Genomic DNA, 21,142 nt, shown 5'->3' on the forward strand with positions numbered 1-21,142 from the left:
CTTATTTCTGTGGAATCTGAGAACAGATATTTCGGATCCCTTTGAAGCCTATAAGGCCAAAGGAAATATCCTCCGATAACAAAGAGAAAGAAGCTTACTGAGAAACTTCTTTGTGTTCTGTGAAATCGTCTCACAGAGGTACATCTTTCGACTCAAGAAGCCTTTCGCTAAGACAATTCTTGTGGAATTGGAAAAGTGATATTTGGAAGCCCATAGAGGGCTATGGTGAAAAAGGAAATATCCTCATATGAAATCTGTAAAGAAGCTTTCTGAGAAACTGCTCTGTGATGTGTAACTTCCACTCACAGAGTTACATCAGTATTTCATGGATCTCTTTGCTAGCCTTATTTCTGTGGAATCTGAGAACTGATATTTCGGATCCCTTTGAAGACTACAGGGACAAGGGAAATATCCTCCGACAACAAAGAGAAAGAAGCTTTTTGAGAAACTTCTTTGTGTTTTGTGAAATCATCTCACAGAGTTACAGCTTTCCCCTCAAGAAGCCTTTCTCTAAGACAGTTGTTGTGGAATTGGCAAACTGACATTTGGAAGCCCTTAGACGGCTATGGTGAAAAAGGATATATCCTCAGATGAAATCTGGAAAGAAGCTTTCTGAGAAACGGCTTAGTGTTCTGTTAATTCATCTCACAGAGTTACATCTGTATTTCGGGGATATCTTTGCTAGCCCTATTTCTGTGGAATCTGAGAACAGATATTTCGAATCCCTTTGAAGACTATAGGGTCAAAGGAAATATCCTCCGATAACAAAGAGAAAGAAGCTTTCTGAGAAACTACTTTGTGTTCTGGGAAATCATCTAACAGAGTTACAGCTTTCCCCTCAAGAAGCCTATCGCTAAGACAGTTCTTGTGGAATTGGCAAAGTGATATTTGGAAGCCCATAGAGGTCTATGGTGAGAAAGGAAATATCCTCAGGCGAAATCTGGAAAGAAGCTTTCTGAGAAACTGCTTGGTGTTCTATTAACTCACCTCAGAGAGTTACATCTCTATTTCGTGGATCTCTTTGCTAACCTTATTTCTGTGGAATCGGAGAACAGATATTTCCGATCCCTTTGAAGAATATAGGGCCAAAGGAAATATCCTCCGATAACAAAGAGAAAGAAGCTTTCTAAGAAACTTCTTTGTGTTTTGTGAAATCATCTCACAGAGTTACTGCTTTCCCCTCAGGAAGTCGCTCGCTAAGACAGTTCTTGTGGATTTGGAAAAGTGATATTTGGAGGCCCATAGAGGGCTATGGTGAAAAAGGAAATATCTTCAGATGAAATCTGGAAAGAAGATTTCTGAGAAACTGCTCTGTGATGTGTGACTTCCACTCACGTAGTTACATCTGTATTTCGTGGATCTCTTTGCTAGCCTTATTTCTGTGGAATCTGAGAACAGATATTTTGGATCCCTTTGAAGACTATAGGGCCAAAGGAAATATCCTCCGATAACAAAGAGAAAGAAGCTTTCTGAGAAACTTCTTTGTGTTCTGTGAAATCACCTCACAGAGTTACAGCTTTCCCTTCAAGAAGCCTTTCGCTAAGACAGTTCTTGTGGAATTGGCAAAGTGATATTTGGAAGCCCATAGACGGCTATGGTGAAAAAGGAAATATCCTCAGATGAAATCTGGAAAGAAGCTTTCTGAGAAACTGCTTAATGTTCTGTTAATTCATCTCACAGAGTTACATCTGTATTTCGTGGTTCTCTTTGCTAGCCTTATTTCTGTGGAATCTGAGAACAGATATTTCGAATCCCTTTGAAGACTATAGGGCCAAAGGAAATATCCTCCGATAACAAAGAGAAAGAAGCTTTCTGAGAAACTTCTTTGTGTTCTGTGAAATCATCTCACAGAGTTACAGCTTTCCCTTCAAGAAGGCTTTCGCTAAGACAGTTCTTGTGGAATTGGCAAAGTGATATTTGGAAGCTCATAGAGGGCTATGGTGAAAAAGGAAATATCCTCAGACGAAATCTGGAAAGAAGCTTTCTGAGAAACTGCTTAGTGTTCTGTTAATTCACCTCACAGAGTTACATCTTTATTTAGTGGTTGTCTTTGCTAACCTTATTTCTGTGGAATCTGAGAACAGATATTTCGGATCCCTTTGAAGCCTATAAGGCCAAAGGAAATATCCTCCGATAACAAAGAGAAAGAAGCTTACTGAGAAACTTCTTTGTGTTCTGTGAAATCATCTCACAGAGGTACATCTTTCGACTCAAGAAGCCTTTCGCTAAGACAATTCTTGTGGAATTGGAAAAGTGATATTTGGAAGCCCATAGAGGGCTATGGTGAAAAAGGAAATATCCTCAGATGAAATCTGTAAAGAAGCTTTCTGAGAAACTGCTTAGTGTTCTTTTAATTCACCTCACAGAGTTATATCTATATTTCGTGGATCTCTTTGCTAGCCTTATTTCTGTGGAATCTGAGAACAGATATTTCGGATCCCTTTGAAGACTATAGGGCCAAAGGAAATATCCTCCGATAGCAAAGAGAAAGAAGCTTTCTGAGGAACTTCTTTGTGTTCTGTGAAATCATCTCACAGAGTTACAGCTTTCCCCTCAAGAAGCCGCTCGCTAAGACAGTTCTTGTGGATTTGGAAAAGTGATATTTGGAAGCCCATAAAGGGCTTTGGTGAAAAAGGAAATATCCTCAGATGAAATCTGGAAAGAAGCTTTCTGAGAAACTGCTCTGTGATGTGTGACTTCCTCTCACAGAGTTACATCTGTATTTCGTGGATCTCTTTGCTAGCCTTATTTCTGTGGAATCTGAGAACAGAGATTTCGGATCCCTTTGAAGACTATACGGAGAAAGGAAATATGCTCCGATAACAAAGAGAAAGAAGCTTTCTGAGAAACTTCTTTGTGTTCTGTGAAATCATCTCACAGAGTTACAGCTTTCCATTCAAGAAGCCTTTCACTAAGACAGTTCTTGTGGAATTCGCAAAGTGATATTTGGAAGCCCATAGAGGGCTATGGTGAAAAAGGAAATATTCTCAGATGAAATCTGGAAAGAAGCTTCCTGAGAAACTTCTCTGTGATGTGTGACTTCCACTCACAGAGTTACATCTGTATGTCGTGGATCTCTTTGCTAGACTTATTTCTGTGGAATCTGAGAACAGATAATTCGGATCCCTTTGAAGACTATAGGGCCAAAGGAAATATCCTCCGATAACAAAGAGAAAGAAGCTTTCTGAGAAACTTCTTTGTGTTCAGTGAAATCATCTCACAGAGTTACAGCTTTCCCCTCAAGAAGCCTTTCGCTAAGACAGTTCTTGTGGAATTGGCAAAGTGATATTTGGAAGCCCATAGAGGGGTATGGAGAAAAAGGAAATATCCTCAGATGAAATCTGGAAAGAAGCTTTCTGAGAAACTGCTTAGTGTTCTGTTAATTCACCTCACAGAGTTACATCTGTATTTCGTGGATCTCTTTGCTAGCCTTATTTCTCTGGAATCTGAGAACAGATATTTCGAATCCCTTTGAAGACTATAGGGCCAAAGGAAATATCTTCCTATAACAAAGAGAAAGAAGCTTTCTGAGAAACTTCTTTGTGTTCTGTGAAATCATCTCACAGAGTTACAACTTTCCCCTCAAGAAGAATTTCGCTAAGACAGTTCTTGTGGAATTGGCTAAGTGATATTTGTAAGCCCATAGAGGGCTATGTTGAAAAAGGAAATATCCTCAGATGAAATCTGGAAAGAAGTTTCTGCGAAACTGCTTAGTGTTCTGTTAATTCATCTCACAGAGTTACATCTGTATTTCGTGGATCTCTTTGCTAGCCTTATTTCTGTGGAATCTGAGAACAGATATTTCGAATCCCTTTGAAGACTATAGGGACAAAGGAAATATCCTCCGATAACAAAGAGAATGAAGCTTTCTGAGACACCTCTTTGTGTTCTGTGAAATCAGCTCAGAGAGTTACGGCTTTCCCCTCAAGAAGCCTTTCGCTAAGACTGTTCTTGTGGAATTGGAAAAGTGATATTTGGAAGCCCATAGAGGGCTGTGGTGAAAAAGGAAATATCCTCAAATGAAATCTGTAAAGAAGCTTTCTGAGAAACTGCTCTGTGATGTGTAACTTCCACTCACAGAGTTACATCTGTATTTCATGGATCTCTTTGCTAGCCTTATTTCTGTGGAATCTGAGAACAGATATTTCGGATCCCTATGAAGACTATAGGGCCAAAGGAAATATCCTCCGATAACAAAGAGAAAGAAGCTTTCTGAGAAACTTCTTTGTGTTCAGTGAAATCATCTCACATAGTTACAGCTTTCCCCTCAAGAAGCCTTTCGCTAAGACAGTTCTTGTGGAATTGGCAAAGTGATATTTGGAAGCCCATAGACGGGTATGGTGAAAAAGGAAATATCCTCAGAGGAAATCTGGAAAGAAGCTTTCTGAGAAACTGCTTAGTGTTCCGTTAATTAACCTCACAGAGTTACATCTGTATTTCGTGGATCTCTTTGCTAGCCTTATTTCTGTGGAATCTGAGAACAGATATTTCGAATCCCTTTGAAGACTATAGGGCCAAAGGAAATATCCTCCGATAACAAAGAGAAAGAAGCTTTCTGAGAAACTTCTTTGTGTTCTGTGAAATCATCTCACAGAGGTACAGCATTCCCCCCAAGAAGCGTTTAGCTAAGACAGTTCTTCTGGAATTGGCAAAGTGATATTTGGAAGCCCATAGAGGGCTATGGTTACAAAGGAAATATCCTCAGATGAAATATGGAAAGCGGCTTTCTGAGAAACTGCTTAGTGTTCTGTTAATTCATCTCACAGAGTTACATCTGTATTTCGTGGATCTCTTTGCTAGCCTTATTTCTGTGGAATCGAGAACAGATATTTCGGATCCCTTTGAAGCCTGTAAGGCCAAAGGAAATATCCTCCGATAACAAAGAGAAAGAAGCTTACTGAGAAACTTCTTTGTGTTCTGAGAAATCATCTCACAGAGGTACATCTTTCGACTCAAGAAGCCTTTCGCTAAGACAATTCTTGTGGAATTGGAAAAGTGATATTTGGAAGCCCATAGAGGGCTATGGTGAAAAAGGAAATATCCTCAGATGAAATCTGTAAAGAAGCTTTCTGAGAAACTGCTCTGTGATGTGTAACTTCCACTCACAGAGTTACATCAGTATTTCATGGATCTCTTTGCTAGCCTTATTTCTGTGGAATCTGAGAACTGATATTTCGGATCCCTTTGAAGACTACAGGGACAAGGGAAATATCCTCCGACAACAAAGAGAAAGAAGCTTTTTGAGAAACTTCTTTGTGTTTTGTGAAATCATCTCACAGAGTTACAGCTTTCCCCTCAAGAAGCCTTTCTCTAAGACAGTTGTTGTGGAATTGGCAAACTGACATTTGGAAGCCCTTAGATGACTATGGTGAAAAAGGATATATCCTCAGATGAAATCTGGAAAGAAGCTTTCTGAGAAACGGCTTAGTGTTCTGTTAATTCATCTCACAGAGTTACATCTGTATTTCGGGGATATCTTTGCTAGCCCTATTTCTGTGGAATCTGAGAACAGATATTTCGAATCCCTTTGAAGACTATAGGGTCAAAGGAAATATCCTCCGATAACAAAGAGAAAGAAGCTTTCTGAGAAACTACTTTGTGTTCTGGGAAATCATCTCACAGAGTTACAGCTTTCCCCTCCGGAATCCTTTCGCTAAGACAGTTCTTGTGGAATTGGCAAAGTGATATTTGGAAGCCCATAGAGGGCTATGGTGAAAAAGGAAATATCCTCAGATGAAATCTGTAAAGAAGCTTTTTGAGAAACTAATCTGTGATGTGTGTCTTCCACTCACAGAGTTATATCTGTATTTCGTGGATCTCTTTGCTAGCCTTATTTCTGTGGTATCGGAGAACAGATATTTCCGATGCCTTTGAAGAATATAGGGCCAAAGGAAATATCCTCCGATAACAAAGAGAAAGAAGCTTTCTAAGAAACTTCTTTGTGTTTTGTGAAATCATCTCACAGAGTTACTGCTTTCCCCTCAGGAAGTCGCTCGCTAAGACAGTTCTTGTGGATTTGGAAAAGTGATATTTGGAGGCCCATAGAGGGCTATGGTGAAAAAGGAAATATCTTCAGATGAAATCTGGAAAGAAGATTTCTGAGAAACTTCTCTGTGATGTGTGACTTCCACTCACGTAGTTACATCTGTATTTCGTGGATCTCTTTGCTAGCCTTATTTCTGTGGAATCTGAGAACAGATATTTCGGATCCCTTTGAAGACTATAGGGCCAAAGGAAATATCCTCCGATAACAAAGAGAAAGAAGCTTTCTGAGAAACTTCTTTGTGTTCTGTGAAATCACCTCACAGAGTTACAGCTTTCCCTTCAAGAAGCCTTTCGCTAAGACAGTTCTTGTGGAATTGGCAAAGTGATATTTGGAAGCCCATAGACGGCTATGGTGAAAAAGGAAATATCCTTAGATGAAATCTGGAAAGAAGCTTTCTGAGAAACTGCTTAGTGTTCTGTTAATTCATCTCACAGAGTTACATCTGTATTTCGTGGTTCTCTTTGCTAACCTTATTTCTGTGGAATCTGAGAACAGATATTTCGAATCCCTTTGAAGACTATAGGGCCAAAGGAAATATCCTCCGATAACAAAGAGAAAGAAGCTTTCTGAGAAACTTCTTTGTGTTCTGTGAAATCATCTCACAGAGTTACAGCTTTCCCTTCAAGAAGGCTTTCGCTAAGACAGTTCTTGTGGAATTGGCAAAGTGATATTTGGAAGCTCATAGAGGGCTATGGTGAAAAAGGAAATATCCTCAGACGAAATCTGGAAAGAAGTTTCTGCGAAACTGCTTAGTGTTCTGTTAATTCATCTCACAGAGTTACATCTGTATTTCGTGGATCTCTTTGCTAGCCTTATTTCTGTGGAATCTGAGAACAGATATTTCGAATCCCTTTGAAGACTATAGGGACAAAGGAAATATCCTCCGATAACAAAGAGAATAAAGCTTTCTGAGACACCTCTTTGTGTTCTGTGAAATCATCTCAGAGAGTTACAGCTTTCCCCTAAAGAAGCCTTTCGCTAAGACTGTTCTTGTGGAATTGGAAAAGTGATATTTGGAAGCCCATAGAGGGCTGTGGTGAAAAAGGAAATATCCTCAAATGAAATCTGTAAAGAAGCTTTCTGAGAAACTGCTCTGCGATGTGTAACTTCCACTCACAGAGTTACATCTGTATTTCATGGATCTCTTTGCTAGACTTATTTCTGTGGAATCTGAGAACAGATATTTCGGATCCCTATGAAGACTATAGGGCCAAAGGAAATATCCTCCGATAACAAAGAGAAAGAAGCTTTCTGAGAAACTTCTTTGTGTTCAGTGAAATCATCTCACAGAGTTACAGCTTTCCCCTCAAGAAGCCTTTCGCTAAGACAGTTCTTGTGGAATTGGCAAAGTGATATTTGGAAGCCCATAGACGGGTATGGTGAAAAAGGAAGTATCCTCAGAGGAAATCTGGAAAGAAGCTTTCTGAGAAACTGCTTAGTGTTCTGTTAATTAACCTCACAGAGTTACATCTCTATTTCGTGGATCTCTTTGCTAGCCTTATTTCTGTGGAATCTGAGAACAGATATTTCGAATCCCTTTGAAGAATATAGGGCCAAAGGAAATATCCTCCGATAACAAAGAGAAAGAAGCTTTCTGAGAAACTTCTTTGTGTTCTGTGAAATCATCTCACAGAGTTACAACTTTCCCCTCCAGAGGCATTTCGCTAAGACAGTTCTTGTGGAATTGGCAAAGTTATATTTGTAAGCCCATAGAGGGCTATGGTGAAAAAGGAAATATCCTCAGATGAAATCTGGAAAGAAGCTTTCTTCGAAACTGCTTAGTGTTCTGTTAATTCATCTCACAGAGTTACATCTGTGTTTCGTGGATCTCTTTGCTAGCCTTATTTCTGTGGAATCTGAGAACAGATATTTCGGATCCCTTTGAAGACTATAGGGCCAAAGGAAATATCCTCCGATAACAAAGAGAATGAAGCTTTCTGAGACACCTCTTTGTGTTCTGTGAAATCATCTCACAGAGTTACAGCTTTCCCCTAAAGAAGCCTTTCGCTAAGACAGTTCTTGTGGAATTGGAAAAGTGATATTTGGAAGCCCATAGAGGGCTGAGGTGAAAAGGAAATATCCTCAGATGAAATCTGGAAAGAAGCTTTCTGAGAAACTGCTCTGTGATGTGTGACTTCCACTCACAGAGTTACATCTGTATTTCGTGGATCTCCTTGCTAGCCTTATTTCTGTGGAATGTGAGAACAGAGATTTCGGATCCCTTTGAAGACTATAGGGCCAAAGGAAATATCCTCTGATAACAAAGAGAAAGAAGCTTTCTGAGAAACTTCTTTGTGTTCTGTGAAATTATCTCACAGAGTTTCAGCTTTCACCTCAAGAAAACTTTCGCTAAGACAGTTCTTGTGGAATTGGCAAAGTGACATTTGGAAGCCCATAGAGGGCTAAGGTGAAAAAGGAAATATCCTCAGATGAAATCTGGAAAGAAACTTTCTGAGAAACTGCTCTGTGATGTGTGACTTCCATTCACAGAGTTACAACTGTATTTCATGGATTTCTTTGCTACCTTATTTCTGTGGAAAATGAGAATAGATATTTCGAATACCTTTGAAGACTATAGGGCCAAAGGAATTATCCTCCGATAACAAAGAGAAAGAAGCTTTCTGAGAAACTTCTTTGTGTTCAGTGAAATCATCTCACAGAGTTACAGCTTTCCCATCAAGAAGCCTTTCGCTAAGACAGTTCTTGTGGAACTGGCAAAGTGATATTTGGAAGCCCATAGACGGCTATGGTGACAAAGGAAATATCCTCAGATGAAATCTGTAAAGAAGCTTTCTGAGAAACTGCTTAGTGTTCTGTTAATTCACCTCACAGAGTTACATTTGTATTTCGTGGATCTCTTTGCTAGCCTTATTTCTGTGTAATCTGAGAAGAGATATTTCGAATCCCTTTAAAGACTATAGGGCCAAAGGAAATATCTTCCGATGACAAAGAGAAAGAAGATTTCTGAGAAACTTCTTTGTGTTCTGTGAAATCATCTCACAGAGTTACAACTTTCCCCTCAAGAAGCCTTTCGCTAAGACAGTTCTTGTGGAATTGGCAAAGTTATATTTGGAAGCCCATAGAGGGCTATGTTGAAAGAGGAAATATCCTCAGATGAAATCTGGAAAGAAGCTTTCTGCGAAACTGCTTAGTGTTCCGTTAATTCATCTCACAGAGTTACATCTGTATTTCGTGGATCTCTTCGCTAGCCTTATTTCTGTGTCATCTGAGAACAGATATTTCGGATCCCTTTGAAGACTATAGGGCCAAAGGTAATATCCTCCGATAACAAAGAGAAAGAAGCTTTCTGAGAAACTTCTTTGTGTTCTGTGAAATCATCTCACAGAGTTACAGCTTTCCCCTCAAGAAGCCTTTTGCTAAGACAGTTCTTGTGGAATTGGCAAAGTGATATTTGGAAGATCATAGAGGGCTATTTTGAAAAAATAAATATCCTCAGATGAAATCTGGTAAGCAGATTTCTGAGAAACTGCTTAGTGTTCTGTTATTTCATCTCACAGGGTTACATCTGTATTTCGTGGTTCTCTTTCCTAGCCTTATTTCTGTGGAATCTGAGAACATAGATTTCGGATCCCTTTGAAGACTATAGGGCCAAAGGAAATATCCTCCGATAACAAAGAGAAAGAAGCTTTCTGAGAAACTTCTTTGTGTTCTGTGAAATCATCTCAGAGAGTTACAGCTTTCCCCTCAAGAAGCCTTTTGCTAAGACAGTTCTTGTGGAATTGGAAAAGTGATATTTGGAAGCCCATAGAGGGCTATGGTGAACAAGGAAATATCCTCAGAGGAAATCTGGAAAGAAGCTTTCTAGAAAATGCTCTGTGATGTGTGACTTCCACTCACAGAGTTACATCTGTATTTCGTGGATCTCTTTGCTAGCCTTATTTCTGTGGAATATGAGAACAGATACTTCGGATCCCTTTGAAGACTATAGGGACAAGGGAAATATCCTCTGATAACAAAGAGAAAGAAGCTTTCTGAGAAACTTCTTTGTGTTCTGTGAAATCATCTCACAGAGTTACAGCTTTCCCTTCAAGAAGCCTTTCGCTAAGACAGTTCTTGTGGAATTGGTAAAGTGATATTTGGAAGCCCATAGAGGTCTATGGTGTAAAAGGAAATATCCTCAGACGAAATATGTAAAGAAGCTTTCTGAGAAACTGCTTAGTGTTCTGTTAATTCATCTCACAGAGTTACATCTGTGTTTCGTGGATCTCTTTGCTAGCCTTATTTCTGTGGAATCTGAGAACAGATATTTCGGATCCCTTGGAAGACTATAGGGCCAAAGGAAATATCCTCCAATAACAAAGAGAAAGAAGCTTTCTGAGGTACTTCTTTGTGTTCTGTGAAATCATCTCACAGAGTTACAGCTTTCCCCTCAAGAAGTCGCTCCCTAAGACAGTTCTTGTGGATTTGGAAAAGTGATATTTGGAAGCCCATAGAGGGCTATGGTGAAAAAGGAAATATCCTCAGATGAAATCTGGAAAGAAGCTTTCTGAGAAACAGCTGTGTGATGTGTGACTTCCACTCACAGAGTTGCATCTGTATTTCGTGGATCTCTTTGCTAGCCTTATTTCTGTGGAATCTGAGAACAGATATTTCGAATCCCTTTGAAGACTGTAGGGCCAAAGGAAATATCCTCCGATAACAAAAAGAGAAAGAAGCTTTCTGAGAAACTTCTTTGTGTTCTGTGAAATCATCTCACAGAGTAACAGCTTTCCCCTCAAGAAGCCTTTCGCTAAGACAGTTCTTGTGGAATTGGTAAAGTGATATTTGGAAGCCCATAGAGGGCTAGGGTGAAAAAGGAAATATCCTCAGACGAAATCTGGAAAGAAGCTTTCTAAGAAACTGCTTAGTGTTCTGTTAATTCACCTCACAGAGTTACATCTTTATTTAGTGGATCTCTTTACTAACCTTATTTCTGTGGAATCTGAGAACAGATATTTCGGATCTCTTTGAAGACTATAGGGCCAAAGGAAATATCCTCCGATAACAAAGAGAAAGAAGCTTTCTGAGAAACTTCTTTGTGTTCTCTGAAATCATCTCACAGAGTTACAGCTTCCCCTCAAGAAGCCTTCCGCTAAGACAGTTCTTGTGGAATTGGCAAAGTGATATTTGGAAGCCCATAGAGGGCTATGGTGACAGGGGAAATATCCTCATATGAAATCTGGAAAGAAGATTTCTGAGAAACTGCTTAGTGTTCTGTTAATTCATCTCACAGAGTTACATCTGTATTTCGTGGATCTCTTTGCTAGCCTTATTTCTGTGGAATCTGAGAACAGAAAATTCGGATCCCTTGAAGACTATAGGGCCAAAGGAAATATCCTCCGATAACAAAGAGAAAGAAGCTTTCTGAGAAACTTCTTTGTGTTCTGTGAAATCATCTCACAGAGTTACAGCTTTCCCCTCAAGAAGCCTTTCGCTAAGACAGTTCTTGTGGAATTTGCAAAGTGATATTTGGAAGCCCATAGAGGGCTATGGTGAAAAGGAAATATCCTCAGATGAAATCTGGAAAGAAGCTTTCTGAGAAACTGCTCTGTGATGTGTGACTTCCACTCACAGAGTTACATCTGTATTTCGTGGATGTCTTTGCTAGCCTTATTTTTGTGGAATCTGAGAACAGATATTTCGGATCCCTTTGAAGACTATAGGGCCAAAGGAATTATCCTCCGATAACAAAGAGAAAGAAGCTTTCTGAGAAACTTCTTTGTGTTCTGTGAAATCATCTCACAGAGTTACAGCTTTCCCCTCAGGAAGTCGCTCGCTAAGGCAGTTCTTGAGGATTTGGAAAAGTGATATTTGCAAGCCCATAGAGGGCTATGGTGAAAAAGGAAATATCCTCAGATGAAATCTGGAAAGAAGCTTTCTGAGAAACTGCTCTGTGATGTGTGACTTCCACTCACAGAGTTACATCTGTATTTCGTGGATCTCTTTGCTAGCCTTATTTCTGTGGAATATGAGAACAGATATTTCGGATCCCTTTGAAGACTATAGGTCCAAAGGAAATATCCTCCGATAACAGAGAGAAAGAAGCTTTCTGAGAAACTTTTTTGTGTTCTGTGAAATCATCTCACAGAGTTACAGCTTTCCCTTCAAGAAGCCTTTCACTAAGACAGTTCTTGTGGAATTGGCAAAGTGATATTTGGAAGTCAATAGAGGGCTATGGTGAAAAAGAAAATATCCTCAGATGAAATCTGGAAAGAAGCTTTCTGAGAAACTTCTCTGTGATGTGTGACTTCCACTCACAGAGTTATATCTGTATTTCGTGGATCTCTTTGCTAGCCTTATTTCTGTGGAATCTGAGAACAGATATTTCGGATCCCTTTGAAGACTCTAGGGCCAAAGGAAATATCCTCCGATAACAAAGAGAAAGAAGCTTTCTGAGAAACTTCTTTGTGTTCTGTGAAATCATCTCACAGAGTTACAGCTTTCCCCTCAAGAAGCCTTTCGCTAAGACAGTTCTTGTGGAATTTGCAAAGTGATATTTGGAAACCCATAGAGGGCTATGTTGAAAAAGGAAATATCCTCAGATGAAATCTGGAAAGCAGTTTCTGAGAAACTGCTTAGTGTTCTGCTAATTCATCTCACAGGGTTACTTCTGTATTTCGTGGATCTCTTTGCTAGCCTTATTTCTGTGGAATCTGAGAACAGATATTTCGGATCCCTTGGAAGACTATAGGGCCAAAGGAAATATCCTCCGATAACAAAGAGAAAGAAGCTTTTTGAGAAACTTCTTTGTGTTTTGTGAAATCATCTCCCAGAGTTACAGCTTTCCCCTCAAGAAGCCTTTCGCTAAGAGAGTTCTTGTGGAATTGGAAAAGTGATATTTGGAAGCCCATAGAGGGCTATGGTGAAAAAGGAAATATCCTCAGATGAAATCTGGAAAGAAGCTTTCTGAGAAACTGCTTAGTGTTCTATTAACTCACCTCACAGAGTTACATCTCTATTTAGTGGATCTCTTTGCTAACCTTATTTCTGTGGAATCTGAGAACAGATATTTCCCTTCCCTTTGAAAACTATAGGGCCAAAGGAAATATCCTCCGATAAGAAAGAGAAAGAAGCTTTCTAAGAAACTTCTTTGAGTTTTGTGAAATCATCTCACCGAGTTACAGGTTTCCCCTCAAGAAGCCTTTCGCTAAGACAGTTCTTGTGGTATTGGCAAAGTGATATTTGGAAGCCCATAGAGGTCTATGGTGAAAAAGGAAATATCCTCAGATGAAATCTGGAAAGAAGCTTTCTGAGAAACTACTCTGTGATGTGTGACTTCCACTCACCGAGTTACATCTGTATTTCGTGGATCTCTTTGCTAGCCTTATTTCTGTGAAATCTGAGAACAGATATTTCGGATCCCTTTGAAGACTATAGGGCCAAAGGAAATATCCTCCGATAACAAAGAGAAAGAAGCTTTCTGAGAAACTTCTTTGTGTTCTGTGAAATCATCTCACAGAATTACAGCTTTGCCTTCAACAAGCCGCTCGCTAAGACAGTTCTTGTGGAATTGGCAAAGTGACATTTGGGAGCCCTTAGACGGCTATGGTGAAAAAGGAAATATCCTCAGATGAAATCTGGAAAGAAGCTTTCTGAGAAACTGTTTAGTGTTCCGTTAACTCACCTCACAGAGTTACATCTGTATTTCGTGGATCTCTTTGCGAGCCTTATTTCTGTGGAATCTGAGAACAGATATTTCGAATCCCTTTGAAGACTATAGGGCCAAAGGAAATATCCTCCGATAACAAAGAGAAAGAAGCTTTCTGAGAAACCTCTTTGTGTTCTGTGAAATCATCTCACAGAGTTACAGCTTTCCCCTGAAGAAGCCTTTCGCTAAGACAGTTCTTGTGGAATTGGAAAAGTGATATTTGGAAGCCCATAGAGGGCTATGGTGAACAAGGAAATATCCTCAGAGGAAATCTGGAAAGAAGCTTTCTAGAAAATGCTCTGTGATGTGTGACTTCCACTCACAGAGTTACATCTGTATTTCGTGGATCTCTTTGCTAGCCTTATTTCTGTGGAATATGAGAACAGATACTTCGGATCCCTTTGAAGACTATAGGGACAAGGGAAATATCCTCTGATAACAAAGAGAAAGAAGCTTTCTGAGAAACTTCTTTGTGTTCTGTGAAATCATCTCACAGAGTTACAGCTTTCCCTTCAAGAAGCCTTTCGCTAAGACAGTTCTTGTGGAATTGGTAAAGTGATATTTGGAAGCCCGTAGAGGTCTATGGTGTAAAAGGAAATATCCTCAGACGAAATATGTAAAGAAGCTTTCTGAGAAACTGCTTAGTGTTCTGTTAATTCATCTCACAGAGTTACATCTGTGTTTCGTGGATCTCTTTGCTAGCCTTATTTCTGTGGAATCTGAGAACAGATATTTCGGATCCCTTGGAAGACTATAGGGCCAAAGGAAATATCCTCCAATAACAAAGAGAAAGAAGCTTTCTGAGGTACTTCTTTGTGTTCTGTGAAATCATCTCACAGAGTTACAGCTTTCCCCTCAAGAAGTCGCTCCCTAAGACAGTTCTTGTGGATTTGGAAAAGTGATATTTGGAAGCCCATAGAGGGCTATGGTGAAAAAGGAAATATCCTCAGATGAAATCTGGAAAGAAGCTTTCTGAGAAACAGCTGTGTGATGTGTGACTTCCACTCACAGTGTTGCATCTGTATTTCGTGGATCTCTTTGCTAGCCTTATTTCTGTGGAATCTGAGAACAGATATTTCGAATCCCTTTGAAGACTGTAGGGCCAAAGGAAATATCCTCCGATAACAAAAAGAGAAAGAAGCTTTCTGAGAAACTTCTTTGTGTTCTGTGAAATCATCTCACAGAGTAACAGCTTTCCCCTCAAGAAGCCTTTCGCTAAGACAGTTCTTGTGGAATTGGCAAAGTGATATTTGGAAGCCCATAGAGGGCTAGGGTGAAAAAGGAAATATCCTCAGACGAAATCTGGAAAGAAGCTTTCTAAGAAACTGCTTAGTGTTCTGTTAATTCACCTCACAGAGTTACATCTTTATTTAGTGGATCTCTTTACTAACCTTATTTCTGTGGAATCTGAGAACAGATATTTCGGATCTCTTTGAAGACTATAGGGCCAAAGGAAATATCCTCCGATAACAAAGAGAAAGAAGCTTTCTGAGAAACTTCTTTGTGTTCTGTGAAATCATCTCACAGAGTTACAGCTTCCCCTCAAGAAGCCTTCCGCTAAGACAGTTCTTGTGGAATTGGCAAAGTGATATTTGGAAGCCCATAGAGGGCTATGGTGACAAGGGAAATATCCTCATATGAAATCTGGAAAGAAGATTTCTGAGAAACTGCTTAGTGTTCTGTTAATTCATCTCACAGAGTTACATCTGTATTTCGTGGATCTCTTTGCTAGCCTTATTTCTGTGGAATCTGAGAACAGAAAATTCGGATCCCTTGAAGACTATAGGGCCAAAGGAAATATCCTCCGATAACAAAGAGAAAGAAGCTTTCTGAGAAACTTCTTTGTGTTCTGTGAAATCATCTCACAGAGTTACAGCTTTCCCCTCAAGAAGCCTTTCGCTAAGACAGTTCTTGTGGAATTTGCAAAGTGATATTTGGAAGCCCATAGAGGGCTATGGTGAAAAGGAAATATCCTCAGATGAAATCTGGAAAGAAGCTTTCTGAGAAACTGCTCTGTGATGTGTGACTTCCACTCACAGAGTTACATCTGTATTTCGTGGATGTCTTTGCTAGCCTTATTTCTGTGGAATCTGAGAACAGATATTTCGGATCTCTTTGAAGACTATAGGGCCAAAGGAATTATCCTCCGATAACAAAGAGAAAGAAGCTTTCTGAGAAACTTCTTTGTGTTCTGTGAAATCATCTCACAGAGTTACAGCTTTCCCCTCAGGAAGTCGCTCGCTAAGGCAGTTCTTGAGGATTTGGAAAAGTGATATTTGCAAGCCCATAGAGGGCTATGGTGAAAAAGGAAATATCCTCAGATGAAATCTGGAAAGAAGCTTTCTGAGAAACTGCTCTGTGATGTGTGACTTCCACTCACAGAGTTACATCTGTATTTCGTGGATCTCTTTGCTAGCCTTATTTCTGTGGAATATGAGAACAGATATTTCGGATCCCTTTGAAGGCTATAGGTCCAAAGGAAATATCCTCCGATAACAAAGAGAAAGAAGCTTTCTGAGAAACTTTTTTGTGTTCTGTGAAATCATCTCACAGAGTTACAGCTTTCCCTTCAAGAAGCCTTTCACTAAGACAGTTCTTGTGGAATTGGCAAAGTGATATTTGGAAGTCAATAGAGGGCTATGGTGAAAAAGAAAATATCCTCAGATGAAATCTGGAAAGAAGCTTTCTGAGAAACTTCTCTGTGATGTGTGACTTCCACTCACAGAGTTATATCTGTATTTCGTGGATCTCTTTGCTAGCCTTATTTCTGTGGAATCTGAGAACAGATATTTCGGATCCCTTTGAAGACTCTAGGGCCAAAGGAAATATCCTCCGATAACAAAGAGAAAGAAGCTTTCTGAGAAACTTCTTTGTGTTCTGTGAAATCATCTCACAGAGTTACAGCTTTCCCCTCAAGAAGCCTTTCGCTAAGACAGTTCTTGTGGAATTTGCAAAGTGATATTTGGAAACCCATAGAGGGCTATGTTGAAAAAGGAAATATCCTCAGATGAAATCTGGAAAGCAGTTTCTGAGAAACTGCTTAGTGTTCTGCTAATTCATCTCACAGGGTTACTTCTGTATTTCGTGGATCTCTTTGCTAGCCTTATTTCTGTGGAATCTGAGAACAGATATTTCGGATCCCTTGGAAGACTATAGGGCCAAAGGAAATATCCTCCGATAACAAAGAGAAAGAAGCTTTTTGAGAAACTTCTTTGTGTTTTGTGAAATCATCTCACAGAGTTACAGCTTTCCCCTCAAGAAGCCTTTCGCTAAGAGAGTTCTTGTGGAATTGGAAAAGTGATATTTGGAAGCCCATAGAGGGCTATGGTGAAATGGAAATATCCTCAGATGAAATCTGGAAAGAAGTTTCTGAGAAACTGCTCTGTGATGTGTGACTTCCACTCACAGAGTTACATCTGTATTTCGTGGATCTCTTTGCTAGCCTTATTTCTGTGGAATCTGAGAACAGATATTTCGGATCCCTTTGAAGACTATAGGGCCAAAGGAAATATCCTCCGATATCAAAGAGAAAGAAGCTTTCTGAGAAACTTCTTTGTGTTCTGTGAAATCATCTCACAGAGGTACAGCATTCTCCCCAAGAAGCCTTTAGCTAAGAAAGTTCTTGTGGAATTGGCAAAGTGATATTTGGAAGCCCATAGAGGGCTATGGTGACAAAGGAAATATCCTCAGATGAAATCTGGAAAGCAGCTTTCTGAGAAACTGCTTAGTGTCCTGTTAATTCATCTCACAGAGTTACATCTGTATTTCGTGGATCTCTTTGCTAGCCTTATTTCTGAGGAATCTGAGAACAGATATTTCGGATCCCTTTGAAGACTATAAGGCCAAAGGAAATATCCTCCGATAACAAAGAGAAAGAAGCTTTCTGAGAAACTTCTTTGTGTTCTGGGAAATCATCTCACAGAGGTACATCTTTCGCCTCAAGAAGCCTTTCGCTAAGACAGTTCTTGTGGAATTGGAAAAGTGATATTTGGAAGCCCATAGAGGGATATGGTGAAAAAGGAAATATCCTCAGATGAAATCTGGAAAGAAGCTTTCTGAGAAACTGCTCTGTGATGTGTAACTTCCACTCACAGAGTTACATCAGTATTTCATGGATCTCTTTGCTAGCCTTATTTCTGTGGAATCTGAGAACAGATATTTCGAATCCCTTTGTAGACTATAGGGACAAGGGAAATATCCTCCGACAACAAAGAGAAAGAAGCTTTCTGAGAAACTTCTTTGTGTTTTGTGAAATCATCTCACAGAGTTACAGCTTTCTCCTAAAGAAGCCTTTCGCTAAGACAGTTCTTGTGGAATTGGCAAAGTGATATTTGGAAGCCCATAGAGGTCTATGGTGAAAAAGGAAATATACTCAGGCAAAATCTGGAAAGAAGCTTTCTGAGAAACTGCTTAGTGTTCTATTAACTCACCTCACAGAGTTACATCTCTATTTAGTGGATCTCTTTGCTAACCTTATTTCTGTGGAATCTGAGAACAGATATCTCCCTTCCCTTTGAAGAATATAGGGCCAAAGGAAATATCCTCCGATAACAAAGAGAAAGAATCTTTCTAAGAAACTTCTTTGTGTTTTGTGAAATCATCTCACCGAGTTACAGCTTTCCCCTCAAGAAGCCTTTCGCTAAGACAGTTCTTGTGGTATTGGCAAAGTGATAATTGGAAGCCCATAGAGGTCTATGGTGAAAAAGGAAATATCCTCAGATGAAATCTGGAAAGAAGGTTTCTGAGAAACTACTCTGTGATGTGTGACTTCCACTCACCGAGTTACATCTGTATTTCGTGGATCTCTTTGCTAACGTTATTTCTGTGAAATCTGAGAACAGATATTTCGGATCCCTTTGAAGACTATAGGGCCAAAGGAAATATCCTCCGATAACAAAGAGAAAGAAGCTTTCTGAGAAACTTCTTTGTGTTCTGTGAAATCATCTCACAGAGTTACAGCTTCCCCTCAAGAAGCCTTCCGCTAAGACAGTTCTTGTGGAATTGGCAAAGTGATATTTTGAAGCCCATAGAGGGCTATGGTGACAAGGGAAATATCCTCATATGAAATCTGGAAAGAAGATTTCTGAGAAACTGCTTAGTGTTCTGTTAATTCATCTCACAGAGTTACATCTGTATTTCGTGGATCTCTTCGCTAGCCTTATTTCTGTGTAATCTGAGAACAGATATTTCGGATCCCTTTGAAGACTATAGGGCCAAAGGAAATATCCTCCGATAACAAAGAGAAAGAAGCTTTCTGAGAAACCTCTTTGTGTTCTGTGAAATCATCTCACAGATGTACAGCTTTCCCCTAAAGAAGCCTTTCGCTAAGACCGTACTTGTGGAATTGGAAAAGGGATATTTGGAAGCCCATAGAGGGCTATGGTGAAAAAGGAAATATCCTCAGATGAAATCTGTAAAGAAGCTTTCTGAGAAACTGCTCTGTGATGTGTAACTTCCACTCACAGAGTTACATCTGTATTTCATGGATCTCTTTACTTGCCTTATTTCTGTGGAATCTGAGAACAGATATTTCGGATCCCTTTGAAGACTATACGGCCAAAGGAAATATCCTCCGATAACAAAGAGAAAGAATCTTTCTGAGAAACTTCTTTGTGTTCTTTGAAATCATCTCACAGAGTTACAGCTTTCCCCTCAAGAAGCCTTTTGCTAAAACAGTTCTTGTGGAATTGGCAAAGTGATATTTGGAAGATCATAGAGGGCTATTTTGAAAAAATAAATATCCTCAGATGAAATCTGGTAAGCAGATTTCTGAGAAACTGCTTAGTGTTCTGTTATTTCATCTCACAGGGTTACATCTGTATTTCGTGGTTCTCTTTCCTAGCCTTATTTCTGTGGAATCTGAGAACATAGATTTCGGATCCCTTGGAAGACTATAGGGCCAAAGGAAATATCCTCCGATAAAAAAGAGAAAGAAGCTTTCTGAGAAACTTCTTTGTGTTCTGTGAAATCATCTCAGAGAGTTACAGCTTTCCCCTCAAGAAGCCTTTTGCTAAGACAGTTCTTGTGGAATTGGAAAAGTGATATTTGGAAGCCCATAGAGGGCTATGGTGAAAAAGGAAATATCCTCAGATGAATTCTGTAAAGAAGCTTTCTGAGAAACTGCTCCGTGGTGTGTGACTTCCACTCACAGAGTTACATCTGTATTTCGTGGATCACTTTGCTAGCCTTATTTCTGTGGAATCTGAGAACAGATATTTCGGATCCCTTTGAAGACTTTAGGGCCTAAGGAAATATCCTCCGATAACAAAGAGAAAGAAGCTTTCTGAGAAACTTCTTTGTGTTCTGTGAAATCATCTCACAGAGTTACAGCTTTCCCTTCAAGAAGCCTTTCGCTAAGACAGTTCTTGTGGAATTGGCAAAGTGACATTTTGGAGCCCTTAGTCGGCTATGGTGAAAAAGGAAATATCCTCAGATGAAATCTGGAAAGAAGCTTTCTGAGAAACTGCTTAGTGTTCTGTTAATTCACCTCACAGAGTTTCATCTGCATTTCGTGGATCTCTTTGCTGGCCTTATGTCTGTGGAATCTGAGAACAGATATTTCGAATCCCTTTGAAGACTATAGGGCCAAAGGAAATATCCTCCGATAACAAAGAGAAAGAAGCTTTCTGAGAAACTTCTTTGTGTTCTGTGAAATCATCTCACAGAGTTACAGCTTTCCCCTCAAGAAGCCTTTCGCTAAGACAGTTCTTGTAGAATTGGCAAAGAGATATTTGGAAGCCCATAGAGGGCTATGGTGAAAAAGGAAATATCCTCAGACGAAATCTGGAAAGAAGCTTTCTGAGAAACTGCATAGTGTTCTGTTAATTCACCTCACAGAGTCACATCTTTATTTATTGGTTCTCTTTGCTAACCTTATTTCTGTGGAATCTGAGAACAGATATTTCGGATCCCTTTGAAGACTATAGGGTCAAAGGAAATATCCTCCGATAACAAAGAGAAAGAAGCTTTCTGAGAAACTTCTTTGTGTTCTGTGAAATCATCTCACCGAGTCACAGCTTTCCCCTCAAGAAGCCTTTAGCTAAGACAGTTCCTTTGGAATTGGCAAAGTTATATTTGGAAGCCCATAGAGGTATTGGGTGAAAAAGGAAATATCCTCAGACGAAATCTGGAAAGAAGCTTTCTGAGAAACTGCTTAGTGTTCTATTAACTCACCTCACAGAGTTACATCTGTATTTAGAGGATCTCTTTGCTAACCATATTTCTGTGGAATCTGAGAACAGATATTTCCGATCCCTTTGAACAATATAGGGCCAAAGGAAATATCTCCGATAAAAAAGAGAAAGAAGCTTTCTAAGAAACTTCTTTGTGTTTTGTGAAATCATCTCACAGAGGTACAGCTTTCCCCTCAAGAAGCCTTTCGCTAAGACAGTTCTTGTGGTATTGGCAAAGTGATATTTGGAAGCCCATAGAGGTCTATGGTGAAAAAG

Source organism: Macaca fascicularis, chromosome 14 (genome assembly GCF_037993035.2).
Source record: "Macaca fascicularis isolate 582-1 chromosome 14, T2T-MFA8v1.1".
NCBI classification, from domain to species: Eukaryota; Metazoa; Chordata; class Mammalia; order Primates; family Cercopithecidae; genus Macaca; species Macaca fascicularis.